This window comes from Passer domesticus, chromosome 6 (assembly GCF_036417665.1).
Source record: "Passer domesticus isolate bPasDom1 chromosome 6, bPasDom1.hap1, whole genome shotgun sequence".
Taxonomy (NCBI): Eukaryota; Metazoa; Chordata; class Aves; order Passeriformes; family Passeridae; genus Passer; species Passer domesticus.
In genome coordinates this window covers 55,223,722-55,230,897 of record NC_087479.1, presented here as the reverse complement: position 1 = coordinate 55,230,897, position 7,176 = coordinate 55,223,722, and positions in this window count along the sequence as shown.

Below are 7,176 nucleotides of genomic sequence, written 5' to 3'. Positions count from 1 at the left end.
TTGAAAAATCCAAGAAAATTGAAGATTTTGAGGTCATAGCTTTCATCTGGTTTAATACCATCTCTGGAAAAAAATTCATGCCAAAACAGGAAACGTATCTGTTCAGATGGCCATGAGAAGCAAGAATCAAAATATAAAATATTTAGCAGAGTGTTTGTGCTGAACAAGCTTAAGTGTAATAAAGTCAGTTTTTCAGAGTGAGAGGCTAAGTGTGGTTAAGCAATCTTAAAAGAGAACAAAAGGTTATTCCCTATTTTTACTGCTAAATGAGAACATAGTGGTTATCTTCTCCAGCTGAACTACGAGATGGAGCTGAGGAAAAGATGCAAAGCAGGGAAGAGAGGAAGAAAAAGCTTTTGCCTGCTGTTTCCAGACCCAAGTTAACTGACAGCCACGGAGTGTTTTTTTCTGGAAAAAGGATTGATTCCCCTTGTAGGTGGGTGATGGGCCAGCCTTTGCCAGTGTTCCCACGTGCCATCCCAACCACACCAAGCCAGACATGGGTCTCATGTGGAGATGGAAGCTGGAAGGTTTGGTCCTGTGGGAAGAATGGAGTTCATAAGCCTGGAATTCCCATCTGTCCTGGCAGCAGTGTGTAATTACAGGGGCAGCTCACATTTCTCAACGTATTAATCTCTGAAATACATCTCTAGGTAAAGAAGGAAGGTAATTGCAGGTAATTAGCCAGCAAGTGGGGAAGCAATAAATCCCAGCAGGCCAGACTGCTCTGGCTTTCCTGCAAGAGGTGGTGTGTGTGCCCTGTGTGTCTGCAGGCTGGTGGGCTCTGACTCCTGGAACTGTTTGGGCATTTTGCTCTCCTCAGGCACTGCTGGGAGTGGAAAAGAGGAGTTGTGAGTGGGAAGGAACAGTGACACTCCTGCGGGCAAATCAACATGAACTTCAGCTCCATCTTCATCCTGTCTTCAAAGAGAGAAAGAAGTAAAAGTGGGAGGCAGTTCTGAGCTTCTACTGAACCTCTTCCCTTTTGCCTCTCTGCCTTTGGCTTCTGAAACCAAGTTCCTCCACCTCTTTACAAGGCTTGCCTTTTAGAGCTGCTGAGCTAAGCTAGTAATTGCCTCTGGGACTTTTTGGGGATAACAAGTGGCAATTAATTAACCACTGCCCAGTTTAGGTGCTTGGCAAAGATGTGGTACAGGCTCCCTTTCAAAAGCCTCACTCCAAATCTGGTGAAGAACAGCAAAGTATGGTTAGATGTGTATTTGAGTGATCAGAGAGAGGGAGCTTGGGGCTAATCCTATGCTACAAGTCATTTAATTTTGACTTGTATCTACACGAGAAAAAAAAAAAGAAAACTCTGCAGCTTTTCTGGCACCAAGCTGTGGCGTTTGTAACTTCCTCACTTCTTTGAAGTATACAGACAGTAAGGAAAATAAATAAATGCTATATATTGTATTAGATTAATCCAGCCTTCTCTCAGGAAGTCACGCTCCCTTCCTAGACTTTTCATCTCTGGGAACAAATGCAACAAGTTTCCCACATGTTTGTGTATGAAAATGGACTCCAAATTGTGGTTTAGGACTAGCTTGTATCTGGTTCTGACCACAGCACTGGGGACTAGCTCAAATTACAGCATTTCTTCAGAAAGCAGAAAATAATACTTCCTCCCCAAAGAATCAAGGGAGAGGGATGATGAAATCAGATTTGCTTTCTTATTTATTATATCTAAATCCCTGTGAGTAATTCACCCAGTCATATCCTGTGTCACTTAGTGACCACGTAAAACTATTCATGGTTTAAAAGGAAATAACTGGATAATAACTGCACTGTGTCTGAGCAGATGAGGCACTCCCTCTCTAATTGGAACTGAGTAAAAAACTTGCACCTTCCAACCTCCAGGACAGTGACTCAGATGGAAAATACTGCATTGGCATGTCCAGAAAAGAATGGAAATCACAGATATCTAAGGCAATGCTTGTTTCTAGGAAATAACCCCCACCTCTTGGCTTGCCACCATCTCCAGTCACAGCAGTGAGTTCACAATACCTGAGTTTAACTCAAAAATCAAGTAAGTGTGACCAGGCTCACTCATTTTTATTTATTAAAGCAAAATTTCAGTACTGCTGACAGACATTTAGATGTTTTCTCATCTTTGAAGAGGCCACTCTGCAGGCTGGATGCAGGGACATAGTTGGGAAAAAGTTTCCATTTTTCACGAGGTCCAAAGCAGAGTCTGTTGGTGCAGAAGAGTTAAGAGCTGAATATTCACAGACACCAAAAAAAAAAAAAAAAGGGATAAATCCCTGCTGCCATTATTTCAACTGCAGTGCTCTGCAGTTCTGCAGCAGGCAATGCAGTGCTGCTCCTCAGTAAGGAAAGGGTAAGAATTTCCTTGGGTGGGAGGATGAAGTCCTCTGGTGCAGAACTAACTACATGCTTGTAAGAAAAACTCCAAAATGGTACAAAATGGATCAAGTTTTTGCAAAACTATTATTTTTGTTATCTTTATTTTATAGCTGCTTGGAATATTGTATGAAGAAAAACACCTCAATTTACAGAAAATAAATGTTATTGTAATAAGTATTTACCTTTTCATGGTTTTATCTGGTTTAGGAACTGGCAATACAGCAGCTCAGGAAAATAAAGAATAAATTATACATACTCTGCAGAAATTAATTAGTATTAGCTTCCAAGCCTGGCAATCAGAGCTGCTGGATTATTTCCCTGCATGAATAGCAACTTCCAGTTTGGATCTCAAGTTGCTTTGCTTTGCCCTCAGCCAGTCACAGAGCAGGAACTGAACTGAATAGAAATAGAAAGGGCCCCAAAAGAGATCTAATGATCATACACTGTTATTCAGGGACATTTTGTCATTTCACAATGACATTCCTCTACAAACAACCCTTGCTCTCTGTCTTCTCTGTTCTTCTGTTTTTCCAAGTGCAAAATTGATGTTGCAGAGCTTAAGTAATAAATATGGTTTAGAGGAATGAGGTGTGCTGGGCTAATATATACACACAGCTTTATTGACATGTGAAATGTTTGTTTGAATGATTTCATACTTCCATGGTATGATGAAAATTCATTACAAAAATAGGTAAAAAGTCAAGTCAGAGGTTTTTAGCCGGAGCAAATAAACAAAAGTCTACAATTTACCCTTCCCCTAAAGTTAAACTAACTTCTGCCAACAATAACACAACAGAACTGTATCAACAGAATTATATCAACACTTCTGCTGTTTCAATATGAAGTTCAAGCATCTGCTAACAACTTATTGCTTGTTGTTGTTGCTACTTGGCCAGATCTTTTATCTGTATACAACCTAGTCATGCCAGAGTTCACTCTCTTTTCAGTACTTATTTACTTTTCCCACACTCTGCTTCTAATTTTCTCTCTCAACCCACAATAATTTGACATTTCTTATGGGCCCTTTTGTCAGGGACAATTTTCTCCTAAGGTCCTCAGTCTCTTCACAAATGAGTTTCTTTACCAGAGCACTTCTTTCTAGACTGGATGTTATAGCAACAGAGGGTGATAGCTGGGGTGACAAAATAAACATCTACAGATAATTAATTCACAAAAGAAAATACAGAAACAGTCTTCTCTTTGCTGAAAATGTGCCTTTTAGGGTTTTGCAAAAAATGGGTGAGAGGCATTGGATAAGTACATTAAGAAATGTTATGGAAATCAGTTTATTCAGTGTAGGAGTAAAAAACAAGCAAGCAAAGCAAAAACCTCTTGCAGCCTAATTCTGCTAGGGAGAGGGTGGAGGGTTTTTATGCAAAATCTCCTCTTATCTTGAAGACAGAAAAAAAATAAAAGGAGATGTCATTAATTCCCTGGGAAAACGAGTACTGTTAAAAGAAGTGTACAATCACCTGGGCCTCAAAAGAGAAATAGTTCCTCAGCACTGCCTGTGCCAAGGTGTTTGCCCAACCTGTCTGTCAGAACTGTCAGGATAAGGATTTTAAATCCCACCTGGGATATGTGCTATTGAACTGCGTGGGATATTAAAGAAATTATCAAAGCTGCTTCACTTAAAAACATGGCAGCTCCTCAACACTCCAGTTTCTCTGCACCAGCAGAACGTCGCTTGCCTTGGCTGGAAATAATGAAGGATCTTGCCGAGTTTCCACACAAACACACCTCAGCCACCCACAGTTCAGGACAGCCCCACACTTTGCCATTTTTGCAGTCCCCAAATGAGTGGTTTTGCCCGAATGTCCTGGTGACTGACACCTCCCCGAGGGCTCTGCCGAAATTAATCTTTTCACGCTCTCCTTGCCCTGCTCCTCCAGCAGGGACCGTGAAGTCAAAGCTGAGTCTGGGGCACTCCCAGGCTTCGAGCTCCCTCTGCAGTATTTCGCAAGGATTCATCTTGCCTCGGGAAACCGGAGGATTATTTGGTTAGGAACCGGATCATTCACAGCACTTAAACTTCTGGGAAACTTCCACTGAAATCTGAGCTACTCCAATAAATAATTTCTATTAAGTTTTATTCTGACACAGAAACGCTTACAATCTGTTAGGCTCGCCTAATGCTTTCTTTGCCAAAGCCCCACAAATTGCTTCCAAAGGAAATCACTGGAATAAAGCAATTTATTGCTTGGGGTATTTTCATCGGTGAAAGCATCCAAGTCAGGTTTAGACAGAATAAAAGACCCTGCTCAATCACTCTGCCTTCCAATAGGAGTGAGTTTAAAAGCATTTAAGAATCTTAATTATTGATTTGTGTCTTTCAGTTTCACATTTGCTACTAATTTAGACACCTTTGGAATTACATAAATGTGCAGCATCACTTTCACACTCCTGATACCTCAGTGCTGAATCTGGCCACCAGGTTTGTATGAACAGATTAAAATTGATGTTGTTTTCAATTGCATGTCAGGGTATAGAGAATAAAGGTATAAATTGTGCTGATTTGGACTTCTCTCACATGGATTTGTCTCTGAATTTGGCTGGTTGCCACCACCAGGCACCATGTGATTTGCTCCCTGCTGTTTTGTAGAGTCACCTTCGCTGGCAAAATTTAAAAGAAATTTTATTTAACTGGATTTTATACTTCTGATACCATTACAAGGCTTACTCCTGCTTCATAAATTAATGCACACACAGCAAATACATTTCTCCTATGATACCCTTTTTGTTAATGTCTTTCATTGAGTTTAAAGTATATTCAGGGCTGCAAAAAAAAAAAAAATACACCTCTTAAATCAGGCACATCTTGTCCCAGCTCAGATTCACAGTGGCAATTCCTCTCACTCTTTTCTTTACCAAGAGATCCTGTAACAAGTTAATTCCCTCCAGTATGCAGCATTTAGGGAATAAACAAAAATATCTAGTAGGTTTATCTAAGGAGGGCTTGTGCCTGTGGGAGTTTTAGAAATGTTTTGGGGGGTTGGTCTTCACGTTGGAATGTGAGAGTGGAGATGGAGATAAGGAAGATGATAGTGTTTAAGTCCATTTAGCAGTCAGAAACCTTTCTGTGATGAGAGAACATAGGTCTGTGAGTGTGTTGTAAGAATAATAAATTAAAGTGTGCTGGAAACAACTTAGGAAAGGGGTAACTTGGGGAATCAACATGCCTGTGCTCACAGAAGGAACAAGGAAATCTCTGAACTATCTACATGAACTATCTTTTCTTCTTTTCTGAGAAGAAAAGCCAAAAGGCACCTACAAAACAATGGGATGAACTTGATCTTTCCCATTTAAGAAAAGTTCACAACCTTCCACCTTGTGTAAGGGTCACCTCTAAAATACAGGGACTTAACATTTGCCCTATTTCTTGCCTTTTAAAGGTCAGGAGGTGCTTTGTGTCACAATTAATCTTCGTGAGGAACAAAGGCCAGGCTGCATGCCCTGTGCTTCCAGGGAAAGGCTGGGGGTCCCTGGGGGCAGCAGGGGCCACACGGGGAGGGCAGAGCCTGCTTCCCTGGGAGCTGTCAGGCAGGGAAGCCATGGGAATGGCATCTCTTTGGGAGCAGGGCTCTGTTGGGGCCTTTCTTGCTCTTGGTGGAGAAAGGCATTTATAGAATCATAGAACAATGGAACAATTAAGGTTGGAAAAGACCTCTAAGATCATTGAGTCCAGCCATTAAACCATCACTGCCAAGTCCACCACATCTGTACATCTTTTAAATCTCCCCAGGGATGGTGACTCCTCCACTTCCCCATGGCAGCCTGTTCCAATGCCTGTCCAACCTTTCAGTGAAGAAATGTCTCCTAATATCCCACCTAAACCTCCTCTGGTAATTTTCTTCTTGTCCAGCCCCTTTTCCTTGGGAAAAGAGACCAAGCCTCTCCTGTCTCCATGCTCAGTGAGCTGTGGCAAGCCAGAAGGAACCCCCTGAGCCTCCACCTCCCCAGGCTGAACCTTTCATCCTTGTGCTGCTTTTCCTTCCACCTTTTGAAAAAAAAAAACCAAAAAACCCACAGAGATTAACTCTTATAGGGGTAGGTGTTCACTAGAAGTCCAATGATTCAATATTAAACAGGAAATCTACAGTTCTCCCAACTTCAGGCTTAGACTGGTGAAGTCACACCTTGAGTCCTGGTCTGGGATCCTTGATTCAGGAAGGCCATTGAGGGGCTGGAGCATGTCCAGAGAAGGGAATGGAGCTGGGGAAGGGTCGGGAGTACCAGGAGAGACTGAGGGAGCTGGGAAAGGGGCTCAGCCTGGAGAAAAGGAGGCTTGGCAGGGATCTTCTGGCCCTGCACAATTCCCTGACAGGAGAGGGCAGCCAGGGAAGGCCAGGCTCTGCTTCCAGGGAACAAGTGACAGGATAAGAAGACATAGTCTAAGCTGCACCGGGAGAGGTTTAGGCTGGATATTAGGAAGAATTCCTTTGCAGAAAGGGTGATCAGACATTGGAATGGCCTGCCCAGAGAGGTGGTGGAGTCTGTTCCTGGAAGTGTTTAACAAAAGCCTGGATGTGGCTCTCAGTGCCATGCTCTGGTTGACGTGGTGGTGTCCGGTGATAGATTGGACTCGATAAGCCCCGAGGTCTTTCCCAAGCGAAGTGACTCTGTGATTCCGTGATTCTGTGATTGATTCTGTGATTCTGTGACCCGGCCACAGCTGAGGCGCTGAGGCACCGCGGCTTCTCCTGAAGCAGGACACCGGCCGCGCCGAGCTCAGCTCCAGCACACGCTCTGCATTCAGCAGCACCAAAGAAGCCGGTTCGCCTCGGGAGGGGTTCGGGGCAGAGGGTCCCCAAC